Here is a 20,890-nt window from a genome sequence, read left to right as displayed (position 1 = left end):
CCCTCCGCACTGCAGCCAACCGTGACCTCCCCCCGGTGGCCAGGGTACACTGGCATGAAGAGAAGAGTTGCCGATTTAAAACGTCGTCAAAATAGATAAGCGGATTAAGAGTGGATTCCAAGCCGGAGATAACTCTGTAGCTTTGAGACGTTCTGTTGCAACAAGTCAAAGTCTACCGGAGGAGTGTGCCGTCTTTTCCGCTGAAGCCGCAGCTACTCTAGACGCAGCCATCACTCCGGCAGATCAACCGATCCTCGTGTTAACTGACTCACACAGCGTCATCCAAGCGCTGGAAGCCGAAGCCCCGAGCCACCCCTGGATACAAGCTATTACACGGTACGCCCCACCTTCAACCGTCTTTACGTGGATCCCCGGACACTGCGGTGTTCCCGGAAACGAGCCTGCGGACAGACTGGCGGGATGGTGCATCCCGTCCCCGCTACACCAGGAACATACCCCTACTAGACGTCAGGCGTTGGATTGTTGAATTCCTAGCAGCAGGAATGGTTCCAGTCGCAGACCACTTTCCTGAGGAAGATCAAGGAAACCGTACGCTCCAGCGTCCTTACAAGGACCAGCGGATCATTTCAAGACTCCGGACCGGCCATGCGAGGATTTCCTGTAATTTCGGTGGTACACCTTATCGCAAGGTTTGTTCAATTTGCAGCATCCCTGCCTCGGTGGAACTCGTGCTGTGTGTCTGCCCGGAGTTCCAGAAGCTACGCGAACAACATAGACTCCCGGAGAACGTTAGTAATCTGCTTGGTTACGACCCCTCAACGTTGGCTGCGCTGATCGCCTTTCTGAAGGACGCCCACTGATTCGTGTTTTCCTCACCTTTCTATTTTTCTGCCGTCGGGGTTTCTCCGCCGGACGGAGCACTGTCTCCTACGGTGGAGCTCTACCTTGTTCGCGCTCCCAGTCCTCACCACAGCCTCGATGTAATCCTCACTTTACATTAAGTTTTTAAAATGTTGTCTGTCTCATTCGTTGGGTAATCAGAGCCAGCCAAAACGTCTTATATCATAAATCTTATTTGTTAACTGCAGCAGGCGCTTGTGTTTTGTGTAGGAATAGGAATTTGAGCGGGTTTCTTTTTGTTTATACTCTTTAGTATGACGCGCTTGACATAGATGGCCCACAACGACTCACGAAAAGCTACTGATTCCGATCAATAGCGGTGCGGCTTCTTCCTCCTTCTATGGATTGTCATGTGGACTGCTCTTACTGCTTACAGGCAGCCTTTCATTGTGTACTTCAGAACACCACCACTCACCACGCGTTTGGTAAGACCGGATGGAATTCAACTTTGAAATCTGTGTTAGGGAAATCGCTTTTCGCAGGCAATCGGTGATTCGTGCAATTTTCAATAGTGACATTTTGAAAAATGATAAAATCTTAATTTTAACAGAATCGTAGAAATATTCCTATCGATTGGCGTATTAAGAATTAAAATCCATCATCTCTGGATCAAAATAAGACCACTTTCATGCCGCGACCGACTTTGGTTTTTGAAATTGCACCCCCAATTAGAAGGCAACATTGGTATGTTAGATTTAAACATATCTAGATAGAGCTGGAATTTATTTATTTATTTATTTATTTGATGGTGATGTTGATTTGCGTGGGCAAGCTTTGAATTTCAAGACATCATCGAAAGCTGTTACGCCATAATTCCAGCTCTATCTTGATATGGGAACTGACATCCGATTGATGACCTTTACAAATGTCCATAACATACGCTTTTACAAATTTGGGGTGGTCCTGAAAAGGACCGTTTTGTCGTGATGGTTGAGTAATGCTGAGCTATTAGGGTGTTAAACACATATGATGCTGGTGAGCTGTATGTTGTTTGGAATGAGGATGCCGCACTTGGCATAGATGTGGCCTGCAGCTCACTTCTTGCAGGCAGCCTTTCGTTGTGTACTGGAGAACACTGTTCAACGCCACGCGCCGAAAGCACTGCTGCTGCTGATGCCGACGACCGGACACCACCACACACGGTGATTGGACTGAATCCGATCAGCGGTTGAGGGCAGTCTTGATAGCTAGCTGCTTGCGGGGAGCCTTTCGTTGTGTACTGGAGAATGCCACCACTCACCACGCGGTTCTTGATCAAACACCGTTTGGTGAGACCGGATTGAATTTAACTTTGAAGTCTGTGTTAGGGAAATCGCTTTTCGTGGGCTATCGGTGATAATTTTAACTATCATAGCAACAGTTGCACATTCGTGCAATTTTCAATAGTGACATTTTGAAAAATGATAAAATCTTCATTTTCGTAGACATATTTCTGATCCATTGGTGATAAAATTATTGAAATTGGTCCAGGGACACCTGAGTTATTAACGTTCAAAATCTTTCATAATTTTGTTACATGTTCCATTTTCGGTTTTTTAAAAAGTGTGCCCCCATATAGTAATCACAGACGTAGTGCTACGTCAAAAAAAGTTTGTGGGCAAAAGCAGCGGGGGTGCACGCTATTTCTAAACAATCCAATTTTGGGTAGGATCTACTCATATTCGTTAAAAGTACCCAAAATTAAGTAAACAAAGTTGGGAAAAGATGACATCCCACGTCCAGAAACATTTTGTAAATTTAACACATAATTTTATCAAACGCCACTAAAATAGCAACCGAATCAAAACCGTGAGTTTAGAAATGAGTGTTTCACTTCGATTGAACCAATATCCTGATGCTTCTTTCCGATGCTGCCAGACTTCAAACAGCACGTAGGGGAGAATGGTATAAAACGCACCCCCTGGGCAGAACGCACCAGCTGACTTTCATTTGTGTTTTTCATGGCCTTTAAGTAACTTTTTTGTTGTCTTATCAAGCAGCACTTCTAGCATAGTATCTGAACTCAAAATCCTGCATGATAAATCCTAGAATTGGATTTAAAATTCCAAGAAAAACTCAAAATAAAATGAAAAAGTGCGTCTTACCCCGGGGGTGCGTTATGTACTGTTCTCCCCTACATGTGTTGAAAGAGAACATTCGATCCCAAATGAGAGCGATTCGTAGAATTATCTCAATTACAAAATCCCATTATCGGAATACTGGTATATGCGCTGCCATCGTCATCGATTCCCCAAGTTCAGAGCAAGGTTTCCAACAGACTTTCGATCATCCATTGACACCCGGTTCTAGCTTTCCATTTCTCCAAATTGCGTAAGTTAATTAATGGAACGAAATGATACGCTCCGGCGCCGTTCGCACGAGAGTTTATCATATGTATATACCTACGAACCGAAGCACCAGAATCTACAGGAGAAGCGCCCCCCACCTCCACAGCACATCGATTTTGCCGGGGCATTTTCCGATTTCTTTCGCACCGCATATCGCCATTATCGTCAATTACCGAAATATCAATTATGCTTATTGAATTTTCTTTCTTTTTTCTCTCCCTTCTCCCGATCATCGCATGCGCCACACTCATCTACTAACCAAAACTAATTACTCGCCCTGGCTTTCGACCCCGAAGAGGATACCGCTGCTACTGCTGAACCCTGCCATCGCCAACGCCTCCCCGCTAGCAAACTTCGTGCACAAGGCGGAATCGAAGAAAATCAAAGTGCTATTTGCTACCCAATTGTGTTTTTCCCGCATGGCGTTGAAGAAAGTGAGAGTGTGAATATTGTGTCTGGCTTTCCGTGAAGCAACTTTGTTGGATGCAGCTATCCTGTGAGCGAACGACTACCGCCCGTCGCAGAGGAGCACCCAGAAAGAAACGAAAAGTAAAGAATACCCTCCCCTCCCACTCGAGATGGTGGCCCTGTGCAAACGAACTCCCGATCGAATAATTGATTTGTTCGAGAAAATAGGGTCTACCATCCCATCCCATCCCCAAACTAAAAGCACACATACGCACCCACACACAGAGATTCGCTTGAATATAAGATTTCCCGACAAATAAAAGAAAAAGGCCTATCATCTGTTGTCAACAAAACTTCTAGAACATACCGCCTACGCAAACCAACAATTCCATGAGATAACGGGAAATTCTTCCTTTCCCTATGTTGTTTTATTGGTCTGCGTAGGCTAACTCCAATTTGCGACCAAAGGCTGCGTTACATGTTTTGTTTACAAACGCTGATAGGCTCTTTTCTATTGTTGGTCGGGAGTTTTCCGAGAGGGGCAAAGTTTTCCCCATGTTTGTTTAAAAAAAGGAAGCAGAGCCTCGACAAACAATGTAACAATAACCACAAACACATGCACACACGCCAACAGAGCCACACTCAATTTTGTCCAACTTGGCAAAACAACTAACAAGTCGTCGTTCAAACATTATTGATGCACGAGGAAAATGAGGTGAAAAATTGGAAGAAGTTTCGAAGCGTTCCTCCTCTGGCTGTTCCCTTCTGGGCGGCTCCACCGAAGGATAGTTTTGTTTGTTTTGGCTTTGCCTCCCTGTTTAGGTGGGCATAAATGTGTACGTGTTTGTGAATGTCGGTTATTGGTCGAGCTTTTTTGTTGGAGGACTTTCTGCTTCACAGCAAATGTGTGTGTGTTCGAGTGTGCAAATCTACAAAATATTTTCCTAGATGGAAACAAAAACACAGTGGGCTTGTTGATCGAAAACATATGAAACTACACTAGAGGTTCGCTACACTTGACCAACGGCATTGATATTTTGAAATGTACAAATTTGACAGACAAATGGAACTTCTTTCAGCTATCGGACTTTCAGTTAAAAGACATTTCAGTTTGCGAACGTCTAGTGTGCATCTAGATTGGATGTGGTGGAAACTAGCGAGTGCCCAGAATAAGGATAAGAATTCAAAACATACTGCCTTGGCAACCTACGCCAAGACGGTGTCTAGCAACACTTCCAACATAGTATGAATAGATTAGTAACAGTGCAACTCGCTTGGCTACGACTTTGACAGTTTGATTGGCTTTGAACCTATGAGGGAAGAGGAGACAACTGGCTTCTTTTTGTCTGTGATGTTTTCTTCTTCTCTCGCGGAAACGATCACCGTGCAAAAATTATTTCATTATGGGCGACGCAGTCAACTGTCAAAATACAAGAAAATAGATTCCCTGTTGTAAAATTTTTCGCGTTTCTATACGGTCGCCCGACCAATCAGGCGCTGGTGCGCGTTTGACAGAAAAGTGGTTCATAAAAGTCCCGCTATTGTCTCCTCTTCCTCTTAGCTTTGAATCACAGTTAATTTACATTGCAGACGCTGACGTTAACGTCATTAACAACTCTACTCAGAACCAACCAGTCTGTTCCACTTTTGTACCGGACACTCGCTAGTAGAAACATCTGGAATGTTATGGAGTTTATACAAATTCATTGTAATCACAAATTAAAAAAAAAATTAAGATTTTTTTATGATAAACATGTATGTTGCATTGTAGATTCAGAAAAAAATGTGATTTGTGAAAAAATGTGACAGTTATCGATTAACAACCCTGACCTATACAATCTAATAGGAAAATCCATTGTTTACCAAAACAAAATCCAATCAGCCCCACTGTGCCCCCACGAACCATATACCGTGCAACGAACAAACAAAAACAAAACTAATCAATAGTTAATCCGTGCTAATAAATCACCTTGTGAAATTGTGTGCTTATAGGTTCTAAGCTGATCCTACCATAATACATCGGAGAGCTCAAACTTCGTTGAACAAGAACCAATAACAAACAGTAAATAGCGATAAGACGCTGCCTGGTGTTATTGTTGTTGCCAGAGAAAGAGAGAGAGAGAAAAAAGACGAAAACCCAGAGGCGTACGCAAAGCGAAAGCGAACCAAGCGCCCCGCGTGTGTATGTGTGTTGTGTTTGTTTACGTTTTGCTTGTTTTCATAAATAAACCATTCCGAGCGAGTGAGTGAAGTAGCTTTGCTTGTGTGTTAGCTGCTAAACGGAAACGGACTCCCGCGCTGCCCCTGAGTTTGTTTACCTAGGTAAACGAACAAAGAAACAGTGATAACACAGACCGACTGACCGACCACGGGGGGTCGGGAACGAAAAGGTCACCGCTGACTGATAAATACTGAGTGGGACCAGTATTCATACAGAGAAAGAGAGAGAGAGAGAGAGAAAGACACCCTCTGGGGTAGGCGAAAAGGAAACGGATACGCACATTCTTACCATCTACCCGGAACGAAACAGGTAAGTGCCCCCGATGTAGTTTTGATAAGTGTGCATAATGATGAGTCACGGCAGGTTGTTTATTTTGCCCTGGAGGATTTCGAAGCTCAATATTTATTTATTGATATTGCTGACCAAGCATTGAGGTGTGTATTTGCTTATACAAATCACAGTTGGTTTACCTTTGGTATTAGACTATGTTTGAATTATGATATACAGGTGTTTGATAATCGTGGTTAATTTGAGATAATGCAATGCTCCAGCACTAGTCTATACATATATTCAAATTATTCGATAACGATACATTTCATTATGGAATGGAACGTTTGCGAGGGAAAGAATCAAACTTTTCCACGGTCCTCTTCAATATTAGTTTGTATTAATTCAGTCAATTTACACAAATTTGTGTTTTAATTTGTGATCCACACTCCAAACAAAACAGTAGTAAATCTGGGTGTTTACTACCGAAAAATAGCCTGTACATCCGGTAATGCTGGAATTTTCAGAAAATTTCATCATTACTCAGCGAATTTTCAAAATTATCTTTCTAAGGATTTTTTTTAAGGAAAGAATGCATTTTATTTTCCTCGTCAGCTGGAAACAATGGTTACATAGGGTTACATGATGTAATTTCAGCCTAGCTCCTCACTTCGACCTATCAAGTAAATAATTCCTTCATTCAGCAATAATACACAATAGTAATGAAAAACTAATACCTCATCTGAAATTGTAATGCGTAAATTAATTGCTTGTTTATAGGAAAAATTTAAAACATATATTGTACTTTTCACAACAAATTTTGTGAAGTTTTAATATTTTACTAAAATCTTCACTGCGGTGTGTGGGGGCGACCCCCCCCCCAAAGTCACGAGTTCAAATATCACCCCCGGACAAGTCACGAATGACCCAAGAGTGACCTAAGTGACTATAATAAAAAAGAAAAAAGAAAAAAAAAAACACTGCGGTGTTCATCAAATAATCAAATAATTTCCTTAATGGAAAGGACTTACCTTTTTGTAACATTCTAGCCTAATAAATCAATATCACACTCTTCACTCTTATTGTAAATTTAGAATATTTAAAGCTTTTTGCGCTTTAGAACCATGGGCCGAACATTAGGGACGTAATTTAGAACTTCGAACTTCATTTAATAACTTTGTGTTTTGGTATTGGTAAAACCATTCGCGTTGACAACGTTGCAAGTGTTCGCTCCTAATAAAAATTCCATAAGCAAAAGTTAAATTTCGTGAAACATAGTGGATTGTTTCTTATTCTTTCAATCCACTAAAAATCCCGTAGACAAAATGTTATTTTTTGCCTGGAAGAACGGGTCAACACGGTACATATGCTATTTCTAACCAAAATTTGAGTAGAATCAACTCATATGTATCAAAAGTAGGGCACCTCGAATTGAGTAAACAAAGTTATGACTGACAAGATGGCGAATGGAAAACATCGACCTGAATCTGAACCAACCCTACTTTTGACAGATATTAGTAGATCCTAATCAATTTTTGGTTGTTTAGAAATAAGATGCTCAATCCTGCCGTCAAAACAAACTTCACGGCAAATGAAACAGACTAAGATTTAAGTACCGTTCACTCAAATTCGCAAAAGCGTAGGTCGATCGAATGAGTAAATTTTTATCAAATATTAGTAAATGCCACTTCCCCGGGGGAATAAGCGTTAATAGGATGTTGGGTTGTAGGGGGCATGGCCCTAGCTGGCATGACATCAACTATCTCGGTAGATTCGAGAGTTACCATAATTTCAGTTTGGGTCTTACTAGTCCTTATGAGAATCAGGTTGCTCGGGACTATCTGAATATTTTGTCTCGGGAAAATATTTTTGATGATTCCTGGGGGACTGATTTGGACGAAGTAAGATCTATAATTTAATGTTTCAAAATATGAAAGCTCCAGGTGATGATGGAATTGTCTTTATCCTCATATATAAAATAATTTAACAGATCCTCATCCTCATATTGGTCATTCGAGCTCAAGTGGGTACAGAATTTAAAAAAGTTGTGGTCGATGTCACCGATTTGAGCCAAAATTGTCCAAAACGCTTATTTTGGCATTCTGAACAAACGCCTTTTTTATTTTGCTTTAAAGTGTGCCACTTTTTGTTTTTGTTATAGTAACTACAGTAAACAGGCTGATTACCGTCAATAATTTGCCTATTTTCATTAGATTATATATATTATATGAAATCATAACTAGCTCATTTATTTACTTATGTCCATAATTTTAAAATCAAAAAAGGCGTTTGTTTAGAATGCCAAAATAAGCGTTTTGGCCCATTTTGGCACAAATCGGTGACATCGACAACATGTGGTATACCCACTTGAGCTGGAATGACCCATATATAAAATTATAAATCAGATGTTTCCATTTGGCACACTTTCCTGATAAATGTAAAATTCAAAAATTGTTCCTATTTTGAGGCCTCATAGAAATCCAGCTGAAGCTTCCAGCTACCGTCCAATAAATTTGCTTTCTTCAATAAGCATATTTTTTGAAAATATAATTTTAAATTCCTACGGAGCGATTCCACACGAATTCGCAAAACCATTAATTTTCGTATTTTTTTTATTTGGCTGAAAATTTTCAGAAACGTTCCTCATGACCAACAATGTAAATGATGATGGTGGTCCCACCTCTTATCCCTACAAAGGTTTGAGCTGGACTATTTATCTTTAAGTAAGATAATTTAATATGACAATTTAACCAGGTTTGCAAACAAAATCAAACTGGTTACAGTTACAGATATAAATTCCTTCTAGAGTTTACAGTTGCATCACAGCGATATTAGTTCGCCTTTTAGTCCACATTTTAGTTTTTTCATAAGTATTACAAGCAATCAAGAGTTAATGAACAACCAACAAAGCGTCATATTACACTAGCAACCCCGCAATCTGATGCTATGATAATTTTCAGCAATGTCAGGAATACTCACGAACCCCCAACATTTGCCAGAAAACTTACTACTAACTCAATGTAACTTTCAAATAAGCTTCAAATTGCATTTTTTTTATCAAATGTTAAATTCAGTCCTCTATATCCGTAATACGCGCGCGAGGCTCAAACCTTTGTAGACAACTTTTTTTGTTTAATGAATCTACTACTATTAAATCAAATATTAAAAATCCATCGTGGTGAACAAAAATAGTTTTTTCAGTGCTCAAATAATTATTAAAATGTCATTATGGCAGCTATCCATACAAAATAATCCGTTCCGTTCGTCAAGATACATAATCTGTCAATTCATAAAAAAACATCACTGGATAACTTTTCGAACGACAGATTTAAGGTGTGAAATGCAGTGTCTCTTAAATTCTGTAAGTGTTGCTGAACGTTTGATATGTCTAGGGATCGAATTGAACACATTTATTCCTTTAAAATATAATGAATTTTGTGAAGCACAAGTCAAGAAATGTGGTGTTCTTATTTTAATCTATGAAAGTCACTTCCTCTTTCAATTCGATCACACAAAGATCGAGGCAGCAAACCGTTGACTACTTTAAAAATGAACACCATCGTCAAATATACAATTCTTTGCTTCACCGACAACCATTGTAAGGCGTCTTGCATCAAAGTTGAGGAAGTGAATCTATTACATCTCAATATCAAACGCATTATTTTATCCTGCAAGCGCTGTAATCTCGATATTTGTGTTTCATTGATCAGAAATAAAATGGAAGGACAAAAGTCTAGATGAGAAGAGATGATTGATTTGCATAGCTGTATATTACTGGCAATAGCTAAATCGTTTTTCAGTCGACGTAGAATTCCATACTTCTTGGTAATTTTCATGATGACATTGTCAATGTGAGAGTTGAACGCCAAGATATTTAATCTCCCGAACGCGATCAATAGTCTCATCATCAATTACAACAGAGACGTTCGCATTTAATAGATTCCACGAAATCACCATAAATTTAGTTTTACTTGTATTCAATTTCAACTGATTATACTTCAACCATCTACTTAGAGAACGCAAATCTTCATTCAAGTGTAAAACGGCATCATCTAAATCCTTAGCAGCAATGAATAACACAGTATCATCTGCAAAAAGATTAATGTCGCAAAATCGTAAAACATGTCACAAGTCATTAATATACATAATAAATAACAGGGGCTCTAATACACTTCCTTGGGGCACTAGAAGGTTATTCCCCACGAGACTGGAAACAGAATCATTAAAAATAGTCCGTTGAGTTCTGTCAGACAAATAGCTTTCAAACCATTTATATGCAGTGCTCGTAATTCCAATGCGCTCGATTGATCTTAACAATAAGGGCCTAGAAATTGTTTCAAAAGCGCGTTTAAGATCCAAAAAACAGCAACAATCTGGGGGTAAGACAGCTATCGATCATGAGTAAAACCGAAGTTAATTTTGAGTAACTCTGAGTAACTCACGCTGCTCCATGTCTTATATACACATAGTAACCTGATTGTTATATTAAAAATAAAGTTGAAACCGACGCTGTCAAGCGAAGAAACTTTAAAGCTCAGGTTGTACCTCAGGTAACCGAAAAGGAGCATTGCCCTTTTGGAACGGGTCACTCCTGTCACTCCTGTATACGGCCGAGGACAGATGTCAATCCTCACCAACAAGGGAAGGCGCCTGAAAGGCATCCAAACCTCGTAAACCCGTCGTGCAGTCAAACCACCACAGTAGCATTTCGTTAGTCCACAATTCGATTTGTTAAACGAGCGATTCGATCTGTCAAATGTGCGAACAGTTGCTTCAAACGAAATATGTTGTCAGACGATATTTCTTTGATAAGAAAATCGAGACTGCTTTGATCATTTTTGAGTAAATATGAGTAACTCAAATTTACTCGCTGCAAATATATTTACTCTGAGTGCAGCTGTCTTTCCCCAGGCAACAATCGTATCTTCACACAAGTTATTTTTCCACTTCACTAATACCAAATTCAACGCGGTTTCACAAGAATGACCTTCCCGATATCCTGATTGTTCTGGTATCAATTAACTATTACTATTTAAATACTCCAACAGCTGGCCTTTAACAACAAGTTCTAAAATTTTCTCTAATGTGTGCAACATGTTGATGGGACGAAATTCTTCGGCTTTAATCGTTCCAGCAACTTTTTGAATAGGGACCACTAAGAATTCCTTCCAAATCTGTGGCACATGTCCAGTTTGTAATGATTCATTAATAAGGTTCAGCAAGATGTGGCCAATGACATAAAAGCAATCTTGAATAACTCTAGCATTAACAATATCTACTCCAGCCGATTTTCCTAATGAAAAACAAACAACTCTAAGTTCATCTAATGTAATTGGGTGAAAAACTTCAAATCTACAACTACTATTAACTGGCTGTTTTATTTCGTCAGGTTCATCGACCAATTCAATGGATTGATTAATGAATGAAACACTGTCGACAAAATAATCATTAAATTTAGATGCAATTATTTGTTCTGACTGTTCTAATGTGCCATTAATAGTAATGAACCGCGGTTTGCAATAGCTAGGTAATTTAAATAAAGATTTCCAAATTTTCCATAACTCTTTGCTGTTGTTTTGATGCTGATCAATCTTCCTTTGAACATATTCACAACGAGTTTTCTTTATCGATTGTGAATACTTATTACGCGCGATTGTGTACCTACTCCAATGATTGTCATTATTTGATCAAAAAAACTTTTTGTACCATTTGTCCCTTTTCCGTTTAAGACACAAAAGATCCAAATTGTACCAGCTATTAGAGTTTTTCAAAGAAACAAACTTTTGCTCAACTAGTTGATTGGTACACGTTTTCAAAACGTTATTAAGAACAGCTGCAGATTCATTACCGGCCGCGAACGGCAAAATATTTAATTTAGTAGAAGCAAGGAATGTTTCGAGCCAGTTCTCTAAAACTTCAACAAAACACTGGTTACTAGAACTGGGAGAATGATACAAAACACTATAATTACCCATCTTCATTCCACGTACAACTGTAATGCCCAAGAACCAGTTGCCATCGATAACTTCGTTGGTACGAAGGTTGAATTGAACTGATTCTTTGACATAAATAGCAACACCGCCAGTGTGTCTAGAATGTGATAAACAAGCAGCCACAATATATCCCGGAATACTATACTGATCAATGGCTTCAGTTTCTACAATATGAATTTGAGATAATAAAAGTAAAAGAGGACGTTTTTCCTCATCAATCTGACGTATTGCTACGTAATTTGTTGACAAGCCCGCAGTATTCGAATACAAATAATCGAATTGATTCACATTCCTGGAACTTGGCTGCTATTTATTGAAACGCATGCTGCTTTTCTTCTGATCAGTAATTCGGAGCTAAATGCGTCATGGTTGACGTCCAAGTTCATTTTACGTTCTTTATTCATTTTCAAACAATTAATACATTTCAATACAGTTGGCGTACACTCAGACGTTTTGAATTGTTGGCTGCACCTAGAGCATCTCTCACAATTTTTGCAATCCATGCTCTTGTGCCCAAATTCTCCACATTTGAAACATCTCAACACATTAATCGCGGGAACTATCGAGCACCGATCAAACCCTCATTTTGACTTTTTAATTAATCAATGCAGACATCGGAGCAAAACTGATCGCTCATGCCCACTATTTTCAATCTTGGCACTGAAGTGGGAACAACAGCACTATATTTTTCACCCAGATTGCTTTCAATACCATTTTTTACATCATTTAGATTAGCTCCTACAATAATAGAGCCATCTTTACCATTCCTAAAATTACTGATTTTGTGTGTTTTTGGATCTAACTGTGTTTTCAAAAACTTACGAGTATCTTCGCAAGCTTGTTTGGACTCTTTTGGTTTAATCACAATGACCGGACGAGTCTTACGATTACTCTGTTTGTTACTGTTTCTGTTACTAATATTTTTACTTTTACTAGCACGACTATGTATTTTTACAACATCCGCCAAACTCGCATTTTCTTGAAAAACATCATCATCATTATCACTATTACTAATTTACGTTTTTTTGCGTCCGATTCCGACTGAATCGTCCTAGATACACTGCGCTGGTCATTCGTTGCAGCTAATTGTTTTTCCGCAGTACTTTGAAAAAAAATGAGTTTTTCATATTGTCCAATTTCTCACAAATTAATTTTTCAATACCATTTACATTTCGGCTAATGTCTACCATCCCACTCTTTAACGCGATGTCTATCTGAGCAGCAATGTGATCGAGTCCGAGAGATGAAATACATTCTTCATCTCTTCCTCTATCCTTTTGACGCGCGAGATCAGATCATTCTGCTCGTCGCAACTCTGATCTGATAGACAATTATCACACCTGAACAGAACATTTGCATTGTCCGTGATAAGCTTTGCCTAAGTCCACGTAAGTGTAGTGCATTTGCAGTGAAATACACGAGCACATTTACCCACACAGATAACCGGCAAATCACTTACCAAAATCCCCAAATTACATATTGCACACTCTGCCATATCTATCCACCTATACACATAAACTTTACATGCAACACTACAGAGACACAAGTAAAAACGAACGAAAGCAGAAATGTACAATGCCGCAGCTTACTAAAAGATGCCAATAGCATGCCTTGCGAAGGAAAAAAAACACAAATTGAACAAGAATCAGCTGCAGCAGCAACCGTTCTCCTACTTATCCACTAAAGGAACACTACGGGGCACGCGTAGCATCAATTCTACCGCGACACAAGCACAATTTCACACTTAATTTATCGAATCATCACAGCAATGTGAAATAAACTATAAAGTTCGCCATTACACATTACAATTTTTATCTAGAAATATTTAAATTGAAAGCACAGAAGTAGTAATGAAAAGTGTTTCAGTGATAATTAACAAATCCCACGTGTTCCTAGTGTGTGTAGCAGTGATCAGCGATATGAGTTGAATGTAGAATCAAATCCTTCCTGTTTCGTGGTATGAGGTGCCGTTTGTTCTAACTTATGTTTTGGAATGCTCAGCTAAGTTCATTCACCATCTATATAATTATTTCTGTTTATCCATATAAATTGCAACAACGTTTATCCAGATTTCTCATTTGTGTTCCCAAGTATTGCAAATATGCTTTAGTAGTGAAGCAAAGGGTAAACATTTCGTTCAGGTTGAACTCAACAATATGTTCCTCATTCATAGTTAATCGAAAAACTATTTTAACAAATTCATACTAAGAGTTATAGACGTTTGGAAGTATTTCATGATGCTAACCTCCCAGTATTCGAAGTTACTGTAAGGTATATCCTTCTATTGTTATCTTATTCCAATTGTCCAGTGGAATCTTGTAAAATGCTGACTCTTCCCAGCAATCTCAACATCTTTTATGGCTTCCATCGTTCTTCCTCTTAGTCATTTCCTAACCACAATGTCTAACATTAACAGTTGAGTATATGTAATCTATGTACATAATTATATAGACTTCTTCCATATAGTTTCCACAAAGGGAAAAGGGTTTTTGAAATTTTAAAACGAAACCTTGAACTTCTTAAACCTTTGATAAATATTACTTTTACGTTGCTTTTCCTTTTAATTCTACTACTATTGTATCACTTTCACTATCACATTAAATTTTAACAGATACGTGTTTCGCTTACTACTTGCAAACTTCTTCAGTGTCTGTTCATAGACTATGACTAGACATTGAAGAAGTTTGCAAGTACCAAACGAAACACGTATCTGTTATAATTTAAAGCGATAGTGAAAGAAAATAGTAAATGTGAATTAATGAAAATAAATTAGTGAAAGTGAATAAGTGAAACTGATACAATAGTAGTAGAATTAAAAGTAAAAACGACGTCAAGTGTATTCAATTATTCAACTAAAACGCTCACCAATCAATCATTCAATCATTAGACTTTGAAAAATGCTCTTTTACTCTCTACCCAGATTTGCTGTCCGGCCCGTGTATTTTTTAGTCAGAGGAGCGGAGCGACAGGCAAGCGTCTTGAATAAACTTCAAAATTAAAAGTTCCTAAAAGTAGATACTGAAAGACGCTTCTTAACCTCCGTTACTCGCGCTGTTGTACTTTGTACAACATACATGAGCAGTGATGCAAAATATCATGACACTCACGAGACACTCGTCTTCGCATCAACCGACTATCACTGACAGATCGTTTTGTCACGCAGTGAGAGTTAGAGCCATGGCAAACAACAATCACCAGTAATGGTCGCAGCTCACAAGCAAAACGTTACACTCGCTGCTGATGATGAAAAGCACAACGAAAACAGTGAAGGCTTCTGCAGTACGATCATGAGAAAAAGCGAAACGACAGAAGAGAATGAAAACAATGTCTACGCATTCCAAGTTCGTCTCGGCAGGCGCGAATGTGTGAGTTACAAACAAAGCAGGCAACATTAAACGGAAGCTGTTGGGCTCACTCACTAACACACTCACATAAGCAAGCAAAGCAGCAACTGCTTCAAAACGAGCACAGATGAGTGTCGTGATTGTCGGGAATGACTAGATCGGTGATGGATCACAACAGAAGACGACATTCACCAGTTGCTTTTTACTTCTTTCGTCAACTTGATGGATGGTCATGGAGAGAGCTTCGACGAGCACATTGATAGGAATGTACAAAGCGTTACTACCATCAGCTGTTTGGCGATCGTGATTGTGATAGGTCGCAACTCTGCACATGAGTTTTCCTTTGCCATTTTGTTGCTGATCGATCTGAAACCAACGAGTATTCCTCAAGAAACTTGTTTTGATCTAAACAAGCTAAACTTTGATTACAGTAAACGCCTAAAAATGCTGATAATAGGGCAAATGTAAATGGAAACCGCGTAAACTGTGATGATTTGACTTAATTGATTACAACATGGAATATATCGAGATCCTGACCAAATAGAAAGTTACTGTCTCCGACAAAGTTGTTCAGGAGATCATAGCCTTGTCGCTGGTGGACAGTAGTTCAGAATTTTCTCACTTAATGGTGCTAGTATACATGTGAAATTCTCGCATATAAAATATCTAATGTTCTTGACCAGATAGAAAATTACTGTTGTCGACAAAGTTGTTCAGGATATCACAAAATTTTTGCTCGTGGACAGTCACTACGTTTTCTCACTAGTGAAATGTGAAATTCTCGCCTGTGATATATATCGAAATCCTGACCAGATAGAAAGTTACTGTCTTGAACAAAGTTGTTCAGGAGGTTAAAGCCTAGAGTTTCTGAGAAAATTCTGAACTACTGTTCACCAGCCAAAATACCTTGACCTCCTGAACAACTTTGTTGCAGACAGTAACTTTCTATCTGATCAGGATCTCGAGATATAGCATATGCGAGAATTGCATGTGTATACTTACACCGAGTAGTGAGAAAATTATAAACAACTGTCCACCAACGAAAAGATCTTGACCTTCTGAACAACTTTGCCAAAGACAGTAACTTTCTATCTGGTCAGGATCTCGAGATATTTTATATGCGAAAATTGCACGTATATACTAGCGCCACGTAGTGAGAATTTTCTGAACTACTCCACCAACGAAAAGATCTTGACTTCCTGAAAAACTTTGCTGAAGACAGTAACTTTTTATATTGTAAGTAAGTATCTAGAGATATTTTATATATGCGAGAATTTCACATGTATGCTATCGCCGCGAAGTGAAAAAACTCTGAACTACTGCCCACCAACGAAAAGGCCTTGACCTTCTGAACAACTTTGCCGCAGACAGTAACTTTCTATCTGGTCATGATCTCGAGATATATCACATGAGATAATTTCACATACATTCTAGCGCTACGTAGTGAGAAAATTCTGAACTACTCTTCTCCAGCAAAAAGGTTATGATCTCTAGAACAACTTTGCCCAAGACAGTAACTTTCTATCTGGTCAGGATCTCGAGATTTTCCATGTTGTAACCAATTAAGTCAAATCCCATGTAGTACGAACACCGTTTACGCGGTTTCCATTCACATTTTCTGTATTATCCGCATTTTTTGGGTGTTAACTGTGATAAAAGTTTAGAATGTTTAGTTAAAAACAAGTTTTTTAAGGAATACCCTTTGGTTTCATATCGCTGGTAGCTCGGCTACAAAATGGCAATGGAAAACTCACACTGTTGTACAAAGTACAACGCGCGAGTACTCGTGTTACAAAAGTTGGCGCGAGTAACGAAGGGTTAAGAAGATTCGAAACTCGTTCTGGAAGCTCGTTCTGAACGCTTGTCCGTCGCTCAGCTCCCCTGATTATGAACATCATGAAGTGACATTCATGCCCTACCATAACTCAAACTGCATCCATCACCGATTGGTATAGCGACATGATGTCGGTCGGTAAACAGCAGGTAACAAACCAAAATAAAGCTCCACCAAAGGCAACGGAAGTGCATACAGTCGCAAAGCATACGTATAAATGTACGCCGCGTGCAACAGCTGGTATTCTGCTTTAATAATCATCATTATTACCACCCTCATACCGCACGGAAGCATCATAAAACCACCGCGGCGGAAGCAAATAAGGTGTGGCATTACAACAACAACAACAACAACAACAACAACAAGGACGCGCAGCTGCTGCTGGAGCTGGACAATTATTCATGTTTTTTTGCACCGGAGAAAAATCTAATATTCAACGAGGACAAAGTGGCACTAATACGTTGCAACTCAGCGGGGGTTGTTTCGCTGAAAAGGCATAATTAAATATCAGGCTGGTACAAAGACACAATAATTGTCACGAATCACAACACACCCACGCAAACTAAATAAACCATCTGATTAAGCAAACTTCTCGATGCTGCTATTGGTTTGCCTGAATGACGTCTTAATCCGCGAGCTTAGCACATATGCCATTTTCACATGTTGCTCGAGAATTATGCATAAATACAATTAAGATTCATCTGAAAATCGTTCATGAACCAGTCTAGAACATCACGCGCACAGCTCTCGCACACTAATGGAAAACAGCTGGTGCGGCAACAATTGCCGGGAAAATGTTTTGTGACATTTAACATCCAACTTTAGTGGGTGGGTGTAGGAAGAAAGGATGAGACACCATCTTATCTAGGTATTGTATTGTGCGCATTGATTCCGGGAAGTGCGGTATAATTACGCGGTCGATTGGGTGCTATTCAGTGGAAAAGTCACTGTTGAATGCAAACATTGTGAAATAATGATCCTTGCAGGGCATGTCAGTCATCGTTAACAATGAGTTTGTTGTTTACAGGTTTGAGTGATGGGTTCAACGAAATATCTCATCCGATATTCTTGTCAAAAGTGGTAGCTTATGGAAAATGCTGCTGTTGAAATTGTACCAGAAAGCGGATTCAAGCACGTCGACTTGATGACACTGCAGTAACCTTGGATAACCACGATGGAACGCTGTTCGTCGGAAATTCAATTCAGCAATTTGCTTAGCTCGAAATGCGTAAACATCTTCACTTGGAAGGTCTTATCCAGTCTAATTCATACGAAATGTGATACATCTAAGAAACGATTCACATATTTAATGAAGGTTGCATGACACGTGTATTAGGATCATTTTTCTTAAGAATTCAAGGTCTAGCAAAGCCACATCTGCTCCAGCACTTCGATTTTTTTCAGAAACACAAATGTCATTATCTAGAAACCTTGCACATCTGAAAATGTAATTCGATGCTTGTATCTCTTCAGTAACCATTTATTTTCAAATGTAATGTATGTCGTGAATCATATCCTTAAAGTTCAATTCACTTTGGTGCGTTTTCCTGAAATTCAAACCCATCTTTTTCCCAACGGATCATTTCATCTTATGGAAAATGCGATATTCAGATATTCACCGATTCTTAAGAAACGTTGCGTAATTATTTGTTATGAGCAATGATTACAATTTTTGCTAAAATTCAGTCATTTTGGATCTTGTAATGGCAGGGCTGGTAGCGAGTCACTTTTTAGTGACTTGGTAACTTTTTTCAAGCCAGTCACTAAAAAGTCTCTTTTTTTAAGGCCAAATCCCTAAAGTCACTTTTTCTTGTAATCAGTCACTATTTTCACCTTGTTTTTAGCGTGAATTTATTTCAAGATTGATAATTCTTTGCTTTGTGGCGTTTAATCGTCTTTCTCTATCTACAGGGTGTCTACTCATTTTTTCTAAATCAAATTACCTGAGTTTTCCAAGTTTTTCCAGTACTTTAACGGATTTTTAAATGCGTTAAAAATATGTTTTTTGGTGGGTCAAAATCAACAGCAATTTACCCAAACGTTTTTAAAACATGGAAATCAGTTTTAAAGAAACAGATTTACAATCAAAAACATTGAATGTTGAAGTTTAACACTTACTTAATTTCTCACTTAATAAAGCTAAACAAAACTTATAATTTGAGTAAGTCCAAGAATTAAAATTATTCAATATCTTGAAGTTTCGCATTCCAATATTGATAATTTTCAAAGTGCTAGAATCAAGGAAACAAATAAATGATTTATTTCAAGTTCGTAATTGTAGGAGCTTTGGAAAAGTTCTGAGTAATGAAAAGAAATGCTGAGAATTTCAGCGAAGTTCCATAAACAAACTGCGGGAACATAAGGGAAGTTGCTACGCTGAAAGTATGGGGAACTTACTGGAAGCTTTAAGAACATCAAAGCGGTTCTTTTAGCATCCGAAAATTTTCGGGAACTTTTATTAAGTTCCTAGAATTTCAGAGAACTTCGCAGGCGTCAAGCGAACTTGAGAAATATAGGAAACATGAGAGGATAAATCAGGATAGTTCCATGATGTGCTGAAAAAAAATCGAGAACTTTTAAGATGTTCCGAGAATTTCAGGGAAGTGCAGAGTCCTTCAGAGAATTTATGACACCTTCAGAAATATTTCAGAAACTTTAAAGATTTTGCAATTTGCAATTTCAGAGAAATTTAAAGGTGTTTAAGGGTATTCCATTTATTTCCGAGCAGCAGAACCGAGGTCTTCAATAGAATTGTAAGATTTAGTGAAGCTTCGCGAACATCAATACAGATTAGAGAATCAAAGGGTAGTTCCAATAATTTCAAGGAAATTGTAGAAACCTTGCTATTGTAGAAGTTGCGAGAAACTCAGGGAATTTCCGCAAACTTCAGCAAAGCTCCGAGAGTATTACTGGAACGTGATAAAAATTATATGAACACCCGGAAAACGTGAGAGTATTTTAAGCGTGTTATATCATGGAGATTTCAAGAACATAAAAATATGCGAAAATTTAGTTAAATTGATTAGAGAAAATCAACAAAGTTCCATTAATTAAAAAAATGCGAGAACTTTTAGCAAGTAGTGATATCTTCAAGAAATTCCAGAGAACTTCTAATAAATTTAGATACTTTTAGATAGTTTCATGATATTCAGCGAATTTCCGAGCACTTCAAGGACGATCAGATAACTTTAGAATAATCCCATTAACTTAAGCAAATTTGCAGAGACTTACAAGGAGTTCCGTGGAATGATGGGGTATTCCATGAATTCTACGATTGATCCGAAAACGTCTGAAGCGTCAGGGAATTATGAATATATATCAGAAATTGAACAAATTTACAGAACTTCACGTAACCATCGATAAGTTCAGGGAAAATTAGTGAGCGTTTCTAATGGTTATAATACTTAAGGAAAATTGTCGAAACTTCAAGGCAAATCATTTAATATTATAGTAAAGATGCGGGTTCTTAAAAAATACGGAAAATTCAGGGCAGTCTAGAGAACTTTAAGGAAATTCTGCCAGTTTTAATACCACCAGGAAAGTCTAGACTATTGAAGAAGTTTTAAATTAGTGTCGATAATTTAAGGGATGTTTCTTGAACTTCAAAAAAAATCTTGAGAAGTTTAGTGAAAATC

General features: G+C 38.5%; 1 protein-coding gene across 3 annotated transcripts in view; it reads left to right on the top strand.

Annotated features, from left to right (window-relative positions):
* The window catches only part of LOC135706994 (transmembrane protein 47), a 139,797-nt gene that overhangs the window by 72,318 nt on the left and 46,589 nt on the right, over positions 1–20,890 (top strand). Inside the window, exons 2-3 of one of the 3 annotated variants that reach the window (XM_065228713.1) lie at positions 3,485–3,737; positions 5,589–6,126. The exons of the other annotated variants lie outside the window; for them this stretch is intronic. The gene's annotated coding sequence lies outside the window, so the exon portion shown is untranslated. The remainder of the gene's footprint in view (positions 1–3,484; positions 3,738–5,588; positions 6,127–20,890) is intronic. 3 annotated transcript variants of the gene reach the window in all.

Source organism: Ochlerotatus camptorhynchus, unplaced genomic scaffold, assembly GCF_037179485.1.
Source record: "Ochlerotatus camptorhynchus isolate MF236.1 unplaced genomic scaffold, CSIRO-AGI_Acam_v1.1 ptg000300l, whole genome shotgun sequence".
Classification (NCBI taxonomy): Eukaryota; Metazoa; Arthropoda; class Insecta; order Diptera; family Culicidae; genus Ochlerotatus; species Ochlerotatus camptorhynchus.
This window is presented reverse-complemented; position numbering and strand designations above follow the sequence as displayed.